Below are 16,435 nucleotides of genomic sequence, written 5' to 3'. Positions count from 1 at the left end.
CTCACTTTCTTTGGGATGAATCTTTTAAGTTTTCCTCAGTGTTTCATGATTTCCAAAACAGGATGTCTGTGTAAATGTCTTTTGAGAATATTACCAATGGTTCTTGGGATAAATGTTGAAAAACAATCCCTCTGAAATAGATATTGGTTGATAGTTCACAAACTTGAAGAATATCTATCGAATAGATATTTTTCACTCACTGACTTTTTAGTTGATTTTGCACTAATATTCTGATGTTTCAATTTCATTTTCTCTTTCATGTGCCATGACACCTAGCAGACCAGACCCTACAGATCATCTGTCAACCTTGCTGAACCCGTTTAGAATCCTCAGCAATATATACAAATTGACCATTTCTCCATATGAAGCCTAAATTTGATATTTTAAAGTTATATGTTTTTATCATTCTACTGTTTGCAGTATGCTGTTCATTGTAAAAACTTACATATGCAAATCAGCACATTTGTTAATTAATAGAGTAATTATAGATCCATTTTCTATATGGTGGTTTGTCTTTTCAAATTGGCTAGCGAGAACTCGTTATCTTGTAGTATACAGATTATCACGTTAGTTGCACATAGTTCATTTGCATTTCACTTTAATTATGATATATTTTTCAACTTTTAATTTAGTTAAGTCTACCAAATTTTATATATATGTATATGTGTGTGTGTAGATCTATATATGTTTTTATTTTGTGTCATTTAAGAATAACTTCCCCATAAAAAATCATGAACATTCTTCTATATTTTCTTTTAATTTTAAAACTTTGAGTTTTACCTTTGGTACTTATCTGGAGAGTGAGGGGTGTGTGTGTGTGTGTGTGTGAGTGTGTGAATGCGTGTGTGTGAATGTGTGCTTTGCAAGAGGCAAGGAACCTAGAGTTCTCAGTGGATAACCAACTGAATCAATACCATTTTTAAAAACTTTTTACTGACTTGAGGTGCTGTTTCTATAATGTGCTGATTTCTCAGATTACACGATTCTCCATTTAAATAGATATGACAACCTATTTATTTGTTCCAAAGTCATACAACAGCTCTAGCCCTTACATTGCTTTTTCTTTGTTTTTACAATGTGCTATGATAGCTGCTAGAGCCAGTCCAAACTATTTGTGATTTTTTTGATATTGTATTATATGTCTACACACATTTATTTTTCTATGTAAATTTTAGAAGCAGCTTGTCAGGCACTTTTTAAAAAGTTTTGATTGGGAGTTGAGAGAATTATTTGAAATCAAAAATTTGAAGAAGATTGTTACTTATCAAATCTTCATTGAAGGTGGGATAAATCTCTATTCAGATCTTTGTTTTTTATTCTTTTTATTTATATATTATGTATTTATTTTTTACCCTTTTAATCTTTTTATTTTGGAAATCAGGAGTACATGTTTGATATTCCAGAATTAACAAATGTCTACTACACTTGTTCCATTTAAATGTTCTAAGTTTTCATGAGGCAATATTGACAAAAGTAATTATTTTTCTAGAATGACTTTCCAAATAACACATAATTACTTTTACATTGACATAAAAGCTAGACTTTTTGTCCTTATCTTTGCTTTTTGCAGCTCATACTTTTCTTCTTGTGGAATCTCATCCTTTAATAATTTTCTCAGCGAAGCTCTGGATCATCGAAATATGTTTGTTATTTTGCCCTCAATTTAAATGATAACAATTTGAGTTATGGAAAAATAATTACAAATCTCTCTCCACATTAATTATTACCTTTTTAGATTTAATCAGATAATTTAAAACTATTAAAATAATAATGGTCCTCAGGATATTATCTACCGCATGTTTAAATAACTCCCTATTTGGTAAAGCCAATTTCCATAATTTTATTGAGATTGATATAAATTCAGAGAAGTCAGAACAAAGACATTATCTTTCAGTGTTCCTACACTCAATTTTAAAATGTTGAACTCATCAAAACTCTTTGTATAATTTAGTTCTAACAGTTAATAACGTGCTTAAATATCACCAACCATTTTCTCCAATTGCCTATAAATTTGTAGTTATGTTCCAATGATCCAGTAATGATTAGTTATGGCTTTCTTTCTCATGCCTTTTATTAAAAAGTACCAAAAGTGTTCTGAGATCATTTTCAAGTTTATTTACTTGGATGTGGTAGACTCTTTAAATTTCTGCACTTTGAAAATCAAAATTCATACTTTTGTGTTTTCCTTTTTCTACATGACTTTTAATTTATTATTATAATTAGTTTTCTAATGACATCTATAATTTTTTAGTGTCACAGGAATAATCTGATAAATATATAAAATCTGAACTAACTTAAATTAATTCTTCTCCCTCTATCTCCTCATCTAAGTTGGGATCTTGTTCTCTTTTAGTGATATAACATCCACTGTGCAGAATCTAAAAAAAGTATTCTTGACAAAGATAAAAACAGGAGAGATAGTGCTAATAAACTTACACTGTTCATTTTATCAGGAACTTTTAGATCTAATTTTTTTTTTGCGATACGCGGGCCTCTCACTGTTGTGGCCTCTCCCGTTGCGGAGCACAGGCTCCGGACGCACAGGCTCAGTGGCCATGGCTCACGGGCCCAGCCGCTCCGCGGCATGTGGGATCCTCCCGGACCGGGGCACGAACCCGTGTCCCCTGCATCGGCAGGCAGACTCTCAACCACTGCGCCACCAGGGAAGCCCTAGATCTAATTTTTTTTAACAACAACCTCATGGAATAGCTAGGTTTAACACAACAACAACAACAACAACAACAAATTATGGGATAAAAATCTGAGGTTCAGAAGTTAACCAACTTTATTCATATAATATAAAGCTTAGAACAGCTTTGAATAAGGACTCAAATCCAGGTTATATTGTAATTGCCAAATTATTGTTTGGGTAATTGAATAATTATTGCTCATAGAAAAGAGTAAAAAAAAAAATTTTGTATCATATTCCATTAAACCAATCAATTTGTTGCATCCACTTACATTTTATTTGCCCCAAGAAATGGACTCACTTTCCTTTTTTCCTTTGCTTTTTAATGTAGCTGAAAAAGCTTTAGTGTGATTTTTTAAATCACACTTTTGTCATTATCAATGCTTTTTGCAAGCATCAGCTCTTTCTAAGCTTTAATTTGATATAATTCATTAGTCTTCCTGACATATCTTACAGGGTTGCACCATTCTTTGAAATTGCCCTTGATTGCATAATCTTCTCCTCCAACTTTTTTGACTTATTCTTCTAAAATATGGGGCATTCACTCTCATTGGTGACTTGAGATTTCTTCTTATCTTCTTTATGAGAATAATTTCTGATATAAAATCAGAACTCATTATGAGGCTTTTAAACTTCCTTAATCATATTGCCTTTTCATGTATTTTAGCAGTAGAATTGAACTAAAGAATAAAAACATGTTTTCTATATAGAAATTTTCCTCTGGATCATTTTATTGTGTTTGGAAAAAAGAATAACAAAGAACAAATGCTTTAAAAAGTCCTAAATATAATTAATAATTATGAATATACTATAAATCCCTTTCTAAGTTATATTTATACCATATATATACTTTTACATTTTGGTTTGAGTTAATAGAACATAAAATAAAATGTGGAATTTTCTCCACCAAAGTGGTGGAGAGTTAAATACTGTATCACCCACATTCTTTTGCAATCAGAGATCTAGATTTTAGTTGCACCCTTGTGAAATTGTGATGTGAGAATTAGCAACTGTAAGTGATGTGGAGGCCAGCTACTTTTGTTGGGACTGGAAAGAAAGTTTGGAGGTACAGGAAGTCATGTTATTTCTGGGCTGAATTAGACTTCTCAGGTTAGCTTTGTAGAGCTGAGAAGCTATGGTGGTTGTAGCAGCAGTGTCACCACCAAGAACGGTGGTGGAGTGAACATAATATTCCTGACCCTGCATCTCAGGAATGTGGAGGAGACTTGGAATCCATCCACCGTGGTGATCCTCCCACATCTTAGCCTCCAGTCCAGCCTATTGGTAAATGTCCAACTCCTTATATTCAATTCCTTTCTGCATGAAATCTTGGTTTCTATTTCTGCTCTGAACACTTACACTCCATGGATGTTTAAGCTCAGCAAGTTCTTTTCTAGAAACTCTACTTTGTTCTTTTCACATGCACTCTTTTCTCTTTCAAAATGTTCTATTCTTTTTTTAGGAATTCTTTTCATTTTAGCATATAAAATCATTTTTAATTTACTTGATACTATTCCAATCTAAGTAGATCTATTCACTTAACAAACGGCATGCTCTTTCCTTCCTGCTTTCTTCCCTGTCTGGTCTTCCTGCTCTGTTGTGTCATGGAGAGGAAGGACGTGGAGAGGTACAATGGTCTCTTACTTACCAAGCTGCTACAGATCTTGTCATTGGAGGTGTGTCCATGTGGCAAGTGTGCAAGGCTGGATGTCCTCCACATCACGGTGAATTCTGGAGGACCCTGGAAGCCGTCTCCCTGCACAGTTTGCAACAGGTGGATCAACTCTGGTTCAGGTCTTCTAGTTTCTCCTCAGCCCCCAGCCTTGCCTCTGTTATAGGAGGCCAACTCAGTAGAAGCTGACATTTTGATACTCTGGCTCTGGCAACATGATTCAAACTTCATGACTCTTGGGGAAACACAGACACTTGTGCTTGGCCATCTGGTAACAGTGCGGGTTCCCCCAGGGAGGCCCCATTTCCACTTGTGACCTTGTTCCAAACCTCTTATCTGTGGCCTCCATGGGCACATGGTGTGGATCAGCAAAATGATAAAGTAAGTGGAGGTTAAAAATGCAGTGAGATTCTAGGTTCCTTGTTTTGCAGGTCCATTGACTTTCCTAGAATTTCCTCGAAGGGCCAGACAAAGCACCCCTTCTGAGCAGGAAGTTGAAATAGAGACACAGCTCTCTCCACTAAGCCAGGTGAGTGGAAGGCAGCTGGTCCATAGCCTCCTTGGTTTGGGGTGTGGGATGCTGTCAGCCTACACTTAGTGAATGCTTTGAGCACTCTTTAAACGTTTTCACAGGACTTTTTATCCTCTGCTCTGCACCTGGTCTACAATTCTGGGGATATTGGGGAAATCATGCCAATACCTCACCCCCCACTTTCTGGTCATTGATCTAATATCAAAGTCTTGAGTCTAACTCCAATGTCTGTTCTGGACACTGATTCTTGTGCAGGGAGGATTGCTGAGGACCCAGTGGTTGTTTTCATAGGATTCATCATGAGAGGGTTTGTGTGTTTTTCCATATAAATCCTATGGGAATATTCACCCAGAAAGGTTTCACATTTGCTTGTGTCAGGTTCACCACCCACTACTAATTTTTACTTTAATTTCTCATCTTGGGGTCTTGCCGACCTCCTGTATTGGTATGGAGATGTTTTCCTCTCTACAATTTCGCTCAGAGGACAGCCCCCCACTGACCTGGGTTAACGTGGAGCCTCGGTTGTTAACACCACTTCCCCACGTGAAATATTCAGAAATGTTCATTTAAAGGTCACTCTGGGCTCATTACAGTTTTTCCTATGGTCCTTTTATCTCTGAGGCAATATATATCAGCCCTTGAATTTTCATTCCTCAAATATCTGTCCCAGCCTTTCAGGTACCTCTTTAACCTTCTCAGAGCACCTATAGCATCAGCTCAAATGCTTAAATCTCTGCTTTGAATTTACCTTAATCTCTGAAATGCTATGGGTTTCTTTTCCTGTCTTTTGAGCTCATCTCTGCGTTCAAAATTGTTTTATTTTTAGATGTTTAAAATCCACAGGAAGATTTCAGGTTAACTTAGCCTGCCATTTTTAGGATCTTGAAATCACTATTTCTTTGCAATCATATCCTTATAAGCGAATTTTTAATGAAAAAAAAGGGCATTCGTGATGAAATTTGTAACATGAATATAACAAAATCTTATTAATTTGGATTTTATATTCCAGATATGGGGTTAATCCAGAAATTAAAACAGATTTTGTTGACATTCTTCTATATGTGAATAAAGGGTTTACTTTGAAAATTAATCATATAAACAAGACTATAGGACTAAATTTAACTGAATCAAGAAAACAACTGTTTTTGGAAGCATGTAGAATGACCCATTTACAGAAAATTGTGGTTTGCTAATTACTAATCATTCTTTTCTCTTTATTGTAGCCTATCTAAAGGAATTAGAAGAATATTTCACTTTCTCTTAAATCTTTTTTTTTGTGTGTGTGGGGGGGTATGCGGGCCTCTCACTGTTCTGGCCTCTCCCTTTGCGGAGCACAGGCTCCGGACGCGCAGGCTCAGCGGCCATGGCTCACGGGCCCAGCCACTCCGCGGCACGTGGGATCTTCCCGAACCGGGGCACGAACCCGTGTTCCCTGCATCGGCAGGCGGACTCTCAACCACTGTGCCACCAGGGAAGCCCTTTCTTAAATCGTGATTTTCTTTTAATATATATAATAATATTACAGGTCTTTGAGAAATTATATAATTTAAACTTTTCAACAATTCTCTTCCTAATTTGTCTGAATTCATAGGTGATTATCATGAGTAAATTAAAATGCAGAATCTTAATAATATATGGAAAAAAATAGGGAGGATTTTTTTTGCTCTCATGGATTATATTATCAAAGAAATATTTGAATCACAAACCACATTCTCCTTGAAGTATCCTTCTTTCCAACTCTATCTCTATACTTCCTCTCCTTTTTTACCCCCTTATCTCCCTGAATTCAGTTGGGAACATTTCAGAAAGCCATTAACTAACTTTTCAAACTTTGATATTACATAATATTGATTGAGTTAAATAAGACTAGTGCAGACATTTCTATAGGATTCCAGATCCCTGACCCCAGCATTAATTTGAAGTTCCTTATCATCGAAAGAGCCTGACTATTGATATGGAAATGGCAATGCCAACGTTCTGAAGTGCTTCTACTTTCTGCTGTCACTCTTACAAAAGACTGACCATGCCAGTTTTGCTTCACAAGCAAAGATAAAGTTTGTCCAAGGTCGCACTTCAGAGTGTGGCCCGGTTTGCACCCCAGCAGGTGCAGCTGACTTACTCATTGATAAAGTGAAATGTGTTAGTTGAAAAATAAAAACCAGGACTGTCTCTATTCATTTTACAATGGAAGTATACAATTAAGACATTGTTTTCGTGTGTTGCAAAAGATAGTTTCAGTTTTAAGAGTGCCAATTAATTTTTGAATACCTTCATTTTGTGGATTAGAAAGTTTTGTTGAAGTTAAAATAATTCATCCATTTAGAGTGATGGAATTCAGGGAATTGAGATGGCTAGACTCCTGGACCAGCATTCAGTCTCATTACACTGGCTTCATGAATGAATATATTAAGACATTCACACCATTCAAGATCTGAGAAAAAGCACACACACACACAAAGGCAGCTCTCTCCTCAAATATTTAAATTCTAGCTACCATATATTTACATAAAATAACCATTTATATAAACCTGTATTTGTGTATAGGACCTTTGGAACCATGGTGATTATTGCAGATTTCAGCCAAGACAATGGGACCTCTGATATGCTCACATTGACAGATCAGTGAGGGAAGGGGAAGGGGGCTAGAAATTCAGGATTTGGAAAACCGAAATATTAAAGATGCATCAGCTATTGTGTCCTAGTTAAGAGTCAAGAATTAACACTGTTACAGATTCCAGATATTCAGATTCCTGTTCTTAGAAAAGATTCTCAGTTTACCACTTCAGACCTATTTCCTGTTAACTTACACATAATTCCATTCTATTCTTATCTGGAATACAAGTGGTTTCTAATTACTAAATGATTCAAATATTATTATTGTCAGACAGTGAGAGCAAGAAGAAATGCTTTCCAAAATCCTGACTGCCTCCCCCCACCCCGACATACAAATAGAAGAGCTTCTGGTTACAAATGACAGCTTGAACTAGTGTGTTTAAATATAAACCTAACACAAGAAAAAATAAAGTAAGTGTCAAAAGCGTACCTAAGACATAGACCAGTTTCTGGCGAGTGGAGGGGAAGCTAAATGAAGAAGCTGGAGATGGAAAGAAAGTACAGTCTAGACAATGCCTCTCCCAGCCTTCAGGGGAGGGACCAGCTTTGTTTTCTTGTAATAATTATTTTTTATTTCCAAGCTGTTGCAGATCAATACCTTTGTATCATGTAGTAAAAACGAAATTCTAGAAATATAAAAAGACGTAAAAATTCAGGACCAACCTTTTTAGTCTCATGTCCAATAGACATAAAATTACTCTGTCAGGCTGCTATAAAAAGGTCTCAGTGGTCACTGGCATTGCCTTTATATCTTGTTGCAGAGAGATAACTCATGGTGTGTGAACCCACATCTTTCCAAGTGTCTCATTGGAGCATCACTGCTTTAGCATCTCTGTGGAGGAAGAGTAAAAACAAGAGGAGAACCCATGCACTTGCAGAGATGTCATAGTGCCTGGGACTCAGAAATCCAGGCAGCACAGACAGAAAGGCGACACACAGGGCTTAGAGCTTGGGAGCACTATACATGCCCACACCCCCGCCTTCCTTCCAAAGGCTCTCCCCACCCCTAGGTGACATGACTGTGACCTGGAAAACCAAGAAAAATTAAATTATAGGCACGATGCATTGTTTAAGAAGGCAAGGAAACTACTGATACATTGGTAAGAATTCCCTCCAAAATCATTAACACATATACCTCTTATTATAAACCCAGAACCAGTACAACTCTCACAGCAGAATAGCCCAGGGTTTAAACAGCTGAGATTTCATAGTTTTGGAGACACACTTTGTTTTTGTTACTCTAAGTTCACTATTTTCTCACACATCACAGACTTTTAATTAATGTTTATTAAATTGATGAATGAAGACTTAGAAAGGAAGAGATACAGTCTTCTTTAAAGAGCTACTTAAAGCAGACCCCAGTAGTTAAGAGAACACCTAGTCTCTCCAGATCCTTTTAGATCTATGAATACATTACAGTTAAGGTGGTCAAAGCTAAAAGACAATGATGCATCCTGAAAATTGAATGCTCAATCCAGCAATCAGAGTTCTTCCCACTGAGTTATAGAAAACATGTCCCAAATTGAGTTAAGGAGAACAGAAATTTATTGGCACATAGACCTAGAGGAAAAAGGGAAAGACAAACCCGACATTAGGCATGATTTAATCAGGGGTAGAATCCTTGCAGGATCCATGGCTGTTCTTTTTTTTTTTTCTCTCCTTTCCTTGGGAGATAGGTTCTCAGGCTGTGGTCACAGAGCAGATGCCACACAGTCCAGACTTTACAACCTCAGTTTCAAGATCAACTGACTGTACTTATGTGGGTCTGTGTCTGGCTCTATGTTCTCTCACCAATACCATGTAGCATTACAGTAAGTCTTGAAATCAGGCAGTGAGTTCTCCAACTTTATTCTTCAATGTTGGTTGGTTAATTTAGGTTTTTGACTTTTCCCATAAACTTTGGAGTCAGTTTGTCAGTATCTACAAAATAGCTTGCTTGGATTTTGTTGAGGATTGTATTGAATTTATAGATCAAGTTGGGAAGGATTGACAGCTTAATAATATTGAATCTTTTAATTCATGAAAACAGAATATTATTCCATTTATTTAAGATTGTCTTTTATTTTTTTTCAAAGAGACTGTTATGGTTTTCCATAACATTTGTTAAGGTTCATTTTATGACTCAGAATGTGGTCTATTTTGGTCCATAACATCTCATGTGAGCTTGAATAGAAAGTATATTTTGGTGTTGTTGAATGGAGTGTTTTACAAATGTCAATTAAATGAAGTTAATTTATAGTGCTATTGGTGATGAATTCCTCCATGGTTTTTTTTTTGTTTGTTTGTTTGTTTGTTTTTTGTTTTTTTTTTTGCGGTACGCGGGCCTCTCACTGTTGTGGCCTCTCCCGCTGAGGAGCACAGGCTCCGGACGCGCAGGCTCAGCGGCCATGGCTCACGCGCCCAGCCGCTCCGCGGCATGTGGGATCTTCCCGGGCCGGGACACGAACCCGTGTCCGCTGCATCGTCAGGCAGACTCTCAACCACTGCGCCACCAGGGAAGCCCTTCCTCCATGTTTTGTTTTTCTGAGAAAAAGTATTTATCCTTTAATTTTGACAGATAATTTCAATGGTTATGAAACTCTAGTTTGGTGAGTTTTTTCTTTTAATACCATCGACATTTAAATATTTCACTTCTCTGTCTTCTTGTTTTCATGATTTCAGGTAAGAAGTCACTATAATTCTTATTCTTTTCCTTTCTATGTGTGGAATACGTGCCTATTAAGGATGTACATTTTAGGCAGATACTTTAAAACAAAAATGTATTATCACTACTTTTTTAGATTTCTAAAATTTTTATTTGTAAAGCATTCTGAGATTGCAAGAAAACTGGGAAAATTTCAAGGATATATCCCCCACAATACAGACTTAAGTAGAAAAAAAACTGACTCAAGACTACATCTTTTTTATACATAGTAGTTTGTACCTCCTAATCCCCTACTTCTATCTTGCCCCTTTGCCCTTCCTTCTTCCCACTGCTAACCACTAGTTTGTTCTCTATATCTGTGAGTGTGTTTTTCTTTTGCTATATGCACTGGTTTGTTGTATATTTTAGATTCCACATGGAAGTGATAACATACAGTATTTGTCCTTCTCTGACTTATTTCAGTGAGCATTATATCCTCCATGTTGTTGCAAATGGCAAAATTTCCTTCTTTTTATGGCTGAGTAATATTCTATTGTATATATTTATACTATATCTTCTTTATTCATCTGTTGATAAGCTATAAGGATATATTGTACAAAACAGGGATTATAGCCAATATTTTATAATCATTTTAAATGGATTATAATCTATAAAATATTGAATCTGTATGTTGTACTCCTGAAACTAATACCATATTGTAAATCAACAGTACTTCAATAAAAAAGACATGTGCATAAATATTCACAATATCTTTATTCATAATAGCCCACCCTTGAATTAACCCAAATGTCCATTGTTAAGAGACTGAATAAATATCTGTGATATAGTCTTATAAGGACAAATTACTCAGCTCTGGAAACAGAATAAACTGTTTACTCATGTGAATTTCAAAAGCATTACTGTGAGCAAAAGATATAGGGATAAACAGACTATATCTTGTGTACAATTAAAAACTAAACATTTTGAGAAAGTTGAAAAATCTTCATTGTTTCATTGTGTAATGAAAGATATGTCACTCTGTACCTTAGGAAAGAGTTGAGGTTGTTGATATCGATATAGGAACACCAGCAAAGAGGTGCTGGTTTAATTCACAATGAGAGAAGACATTTTTGAGGAACATTATTCTATAGTTAAAGGTATTTACTAATTCAATATGAAAATTCCCTGTTGAATAAAAATTGGCAAGCACACCCGGTAATATGCAAAGCAGAACTCAGGGTGTTAGACAGTGCATTTGATGTTCCTTTAATACTATAAATGGGAGGCCACAAGGAAATGCTTCTGTCTATGCTACACTTCAAATATGATTTTCTCTTGGGGTTACTATACAGTAATGCCAATAAAATCAGTTAAGTCATACACAACAACTAAAATTTTTTTCAATTTTTTTTCAATTTTCTTATCATTTTGTAACTTGTCCTTAGGATTTAATTTTAAAATATTAAATTATTTCTTTTTATAATGCGAAGCTATTTATACTCAATAATATTTGGAAGGTTCCTGTCAAGTCTTTTAAAATTGTGTTGGACACAAATCAGTTTAAAACAAAGGCAATATTGTGTATTGTCAACATCATAAACCACTCCAGACCCCCAGAACATACACATGCATACCTGTACAGAAAAACAAATTAGAAAACTTTTGCTATAATATATCAGTGGTGATGCCAGGATCTTTATGTACTGTGACATGGGAAGGACTATAATAACTTTTGAGTAAAATACAGAGCTGGTTATCTAGTGTTAGTAGGATTCTATTTTTGTAAAATATGTTGGGAGATTTAGAACAGGCTACAAAGAAAGACAGATTGACACAAATTGGATTTAGCTACCAGTTACATATGAATTTATAGGAACAGTAAAACAGGTTAAGTTATTCTTGACAGTTTTAGAGGATTGAAACAAGGGAGATTCAAGGCAAAAGCTATATAAAACACAAACTTGGAAGCACAAAGATCACAAACAACAAAAGAAATATTGGAACTTACTGAAGAAAATTGCAGACATTTGGGGTATAGCATTTTTCTAAAAGATGGAATATGGAATTTCCCAAATGTATATATCAGGAAAATTAACATTTGACATAAAGGAAACTTGACATACATTTTTACATAAAAGGAAATTACATTTATTTCACTGTCACTTTTTATTCTTGCTTAATTATCTGCCCCTATAATTATATTTGATAACAAATTATAGAAGGATGCATATATGATTCTACCATCATCTTGGCATAACTACATCCTTCAAATCTAAATCCTTATGGAAATTGAAGAATTAAAAATACTAAAGACTGATGTCACCAAGATGGTGGAGTAGAAGACCTCAGACTCTCTGTTCCCCAATATAGATCAACAATTACTGTATCCATGAACAAAAACAGCTCAGAGCAAGCTCTGGAGTCCTCATAAGAAACTTCAGCAACATGGTGTAATAAAAAATCTGGGAAAAACTGCACAAAAAGCTTGGAAGAACATCTTCATTTTGTCTGCATCACCCCACCCCTCAGGTTGGCACTGCCCAGAGCCAGGAAGGAACTCCCCAGCTAGAAGGAGTCCCCTCACCAAGAAAAAGAGAGGGGGTGAGTGACCAGCTTCTGCAGCGTCTCTGGGTACCTCAGGAAGGTCCTGCTTTGGTTTCACCCCACCCAGACCAGCAAAGCTGAGACTTTCAGATGTGGCTACAAAAAAAAAAAAAAAGAAGAAGAAAAGCAGGAGCAACCAGTATCAGCCACACAGCAGGAGTGATCATGATTCCCAGAGGCCTGCTGGGCAGACAAACCCAGCAGCTTTCATCACTGAAGAAACCAAAGCCAGCACAGCCACCACGGACATGCTGCAGATTTCACTGATTTTTATCTCACGGGTATCTGTGTTCACAGATGCCAGCCACCTGAGTCCCCCCTCTACCTCCCTTGCAGAAGCCCCCCACCAGCATTCTTCCCAGGCTTCTGCACCTGTGTCAGTGCAAGACACCAACCTAGACACCTGTGGCTGACCCCACCCAGAGTGTGAGCTCAAAACTAGCCCCTTCCGCTGATAAAATAAATTGAAGAAGACACAAATAAATGAAAAGATATTGCATATTCGTTGATCGGAAGAGTTAATACTGTTAAAATGTCCATACTATCTAAAACCATCAATAGATTCTATACAATCCCTGTTAAAATTAAAATGGCATTTTTCACAAAAGAGAAAAAAAAAGATCCTAAAATTTGTTTGGAACCAAAAAGAATCTGTATAGCCAAAGTAATCTTGAGAAAGAACAAAATAAAAGCTATCACACTTCCTGATTTCAAACTATATTACAAAGCTATAGTAATTAAAACAATATGGTACTGGCATAAAAACAAACACATAGACCAATGGAACAGAACTGAGAGCTCAGAAGTGAACCCACACATATTTGGTCAACTAATATTTGATAATCACATAAGCGTACTCAATGGGGAAAGAAGTCTCTTCAATAAGTGGTGTTAGGAAAACTAGATTTTCACATGCAAAAGAATGAAACTAAATCCCTATCATACATCATCCACAAATGTAAACTTGAAATGAATTAAGGATTTAAATGTAAGACCTGAAACTGTAAAACTCCTAGAAGAAAACAGAGAAAAAGCTCCTGGACATCAGTCTTGGCAATAATTTTTTTGGACATGACACCAAAAGAACAAGCAACAAGTGGGACTACATCAAACTAAAAAGCTTCTACAAAACACAAGAATCCATCAGCCAAATTAAAAGGCAATCTATGTATTGGGAGAAAATATTCACAAACCATATATCTGGTAAGGAGTTAGTACTGAAAATATTTACAGAACTCATACAACTTAATAGCAAAAAAGTCTATAATCCATTTAAAAATTCGGTGGAGAAACTAATAAGACCTGTCTCCCAGAAGATGTACAAGCAGCAAACAGGTATATGAAAAGATGCTCAGCATCACTAATCATCAGGGAAATGCAAATCAAAACCACAGTGAGATATCACTTCATACCTACCTGAATGGCCATCATCCAAAAGACAAAAGACAACAAGCACTGGTGAGGATGTAGAGAATACGGAACCCTTGTGCACTGTTGGTGGGTATGCAAATTGGTTGCAGCCACTATGGAAAACAGTATGGAGGTTCCTCTAAAAGTTAAAAATAGAATGACCATTTGGTCCACCAATCCCACTTTTAGGTATATATCCAAAGGAAATGAAAACAGGATCTCAAAGAGATACCTGCACTCCCATGTTCACTGTAGCATTATTCACAAGAGCCAAGACAGGGAAACAACGCAAGTGCCCATCAATGGATACATGGATAAAGAACATGTTGTGTGTTATTTTGGAGCTCTTCAAGTATAGAGTCACTTTAGATTCAAATCCACTCCTTGGCATTGTTCTAATTGTCATTATAGTCCTCAGGTTGCATGAAAAGATTAATCAGCCCTCATGTTCAACTGCCCCAACACATCTTGGTTATCTTATCTGTAAATACGTACCCCTGATGTCTGAGTACTTGCTCCATTAATCAATAACCAACAACCAGGTCCACAGCTTTGCTTTATTCCTTCAACAAACTTGTATGAAGAATACTTTGTTTGAATTCCTAGAGCATCAGACTCATTTATATGCTTGTTCTCCACTCATCTTTACCATAAATAAGAATCTTCTCAGTTTATTGCAAGTAATGGAAATAGCCCATAACATGAAGGAATACAAACATAAAACCACATCATTTAAATTTTAGAACAGAGATATTTTTGAAAAATAAATTGGAATAGAATTTTGCCATAACAACCACCATTTGAAGGTGATTGGTAGAACTGGTCAAAGAAAATGGATATTGACAAAAATTAATGTTTTCTCCATTGCTTTTTGATCAGAAAAATACTGATATGGTCAGGGCTGCTTTGACTTGTTTGTGGCTATTTTCCATTCAAAAGTGTATGCTGTAGAGAGAGAGATTTGCAGTTGCTTCTGGTTGCTAGGAGGAAAGATATCTTTAAGTCACGGTGTGAAATTGGTTTCTCCATCCACTGCTTCTGCTAAACTTGGCTGTATGTTAGGCGTGTCTTCACATTAAAATAACTTCTTTATTTGGACCACAACATGATTGATGTGCATGCTATTTTCTTTGGCAGTTCATGCATTCAGCATCTCTTCTTCCTTTCCTGTTGATCCAAAACCTATCCTAACCTAAAGGCTTGGCTTTGTATGGATGCTGCCTTTGGCATCTAGGACCTTTGTTCTCAAACCTCGAGGACACCACCTAAGTCTGATTTTAGCTCTAGAGCCGTACAGTGCACTGAAAGCCACAGCTTTTCCACACATGATCTCTGTGGCAGGTGGCAATAATGACCCTACGTTGTCACTCACACCCCTTCTGCCTGCTCTAGCTCAGATCCAAACATGACATTTCACCCAGGGAGCTGTGAGAAGATGTGATGGAAACAGGGACTTGAGAAGTCACCCTTGGATTTCCACTCTCACTTGGCCTCCCCTGTGGACCCGAGAACCTGCCCTTATTGGCTTGTTGGAAGATGAAACCTGTGAAACAGAACTGGTCATCCCCACTCATCCTGGCTGAGGCCATTCCAGACTGTCCCAGGCCAGCTGCCCCCAACACACAGAGGCCCAAGGCTCAGATAAGAGCCCCAGAACTGCTGGCTGGTCCCCTGAGGCCTGAGTGAGCCCAGAATAGTTCAGCCCAGCCCAAGCCAGACCCCACACTCACTCATGGTAGAAATCAAAGTCTATTTAGTATGCCACCGGTGTTTGTGATGTTTGTTATTCAGGACTATTGGGGGGATGACTGACTCTTAGTAAGCTCTGCAGCTTTTATGACCATGCACCAGACTCATTTTTTTGCAAACTGTGACTAATAACCAATTTAATGCATATCAACACTTTCTGAAAATGTAAAAAAAGAATAGGGATCAAAATAAAATAGAAAGTCGCATGGTTAATAAAACAAAATATTGCCTCTGAAACTTTTTTGTTATGTGTGTGTGCACATGTTTTCTGAGATGTTAAGTAAAGTGTGCTTCCACTCTGGGTCTGGGTCCAAAAGTTGGGAACAACTAAACTGGATTGCCTCTGTAACCTGGTAGGTATTGGCAAACACATGCCACTGTCAGGTGATGGGGGTGACATGGTAAGATGTGGGCAGCAAGAATGAATTGATCACCTCGACAATTCGGAGCACATGCCTAGGTCACAGATGCCATCTCTGAGCATGAAGGGCAGAAAAACCTTCAGGAATAATGATTCTGTACATTTAGAGCTACATAGTTTAT

Source organism: Kogia breviceps, chromosome 3 (genome assembly GCF_026419965.1).
Source record: "Kogia breviceps isolate mKogBre1 chromosome 3, mKogBre1 haplotype 1, whole genome shotgun sequence".
NCBI classification, from domain to species: domain Eukaryota; kingdom Metazoa; phylum Chordata; class Mammalia; order Artiodactyla; family Physeteridae; genus Kogia; species Kogia breviceps.
Note: the sequence above shows the minus strand (reverse complement) of the source record.